Genomic DNA, 993 nt, shown 5'->3' on the forward strand with positions numbered 1-993 from the left:
AATGTGAGACTAATAGGTATCAGTGAGAAAGAAGGAGTCAATACAAATGACATTAAAAAAATGTGGGCAGAAGTAATAGCAGAAAACTTCTCAAATATGAGGAAACAATCTGACATTCAGGTAACCAAAGTGTACAGAATGCCAAGTAACCACAACCCAATTAAAAACACACCGAGACATAAAATAGTCAAGATCCCAGAAATCCAGCACAAGAATAACATACTGAAAGCTGCTAGATAAAAGAAGCAGATCACATTCAAAGGAAAACCCATCAGAATTATGGCCAACTTCTCTCCACAATCCATGAAGGCAAGAAGAACATGGAGCAGAATACTTCAAGTCCTCTATGAAAACAAATTCCAGCCCAGACTACTATACCCTGCAAAACTCTCTTTCAAGTTTGATGCAGAATTGAAATACTTCCATGAAGAAGAACAACTAAAGAATTTCATGATGACAAAGCCAGCCCTACATGGGCTCCTGAAAGATGTTCTAGAGAGGGACCAAAATGATCAGAACTCCACGAATGAGATTGGAAGCAACACAGCTAAATATGGCAAACAAACACAGGAGAAAAAGGAATAAACAACAACAGGTAAATAACATGTCAATTATGAGTCTATGCTTCTCCCTTATACCCATCAATGTAAATTGACTCAATTCACCAATTAAGAGAAATAGACTGGCATAGTGGATTAGGAAACAAAATCTAACACTATGCTGTATATAAGAAACACATTTAACTCATAAGGACATTCATAGGCTGAAAGTCAAAGAATGGAAAACAATACTACAGGTCCCAGCAACTCAGAAAAAAGCAGGGGTAGCAATCTTATTCTCAAATAGTCTCAACTTTAACCAAGAATGATCAAGTGAAATAAAGAAGGCCAGTATATACTGGTTAGTGGAAAATACAAGAGGAAGAGGTAACACTCATAAATATATATGCACCAAACACAGGAGCACCGAACTACATAAGACAAATCTTAATGG

Source organism: Octodon degus, unplaced genomic scaffold, assembly GCF_000260255.1.
Source record: "Octodon degus isolate 3935 unplaced genomic scaffold, OctDeg1.0 scaffold00152, whole genome shotgun sequence".
Classification (NCBI taxonomy): Eukaryota; Metazoa; Chordata; class Mammalia; order Rodentia; family Octodontidae; genus Octodon; species Octodon degus.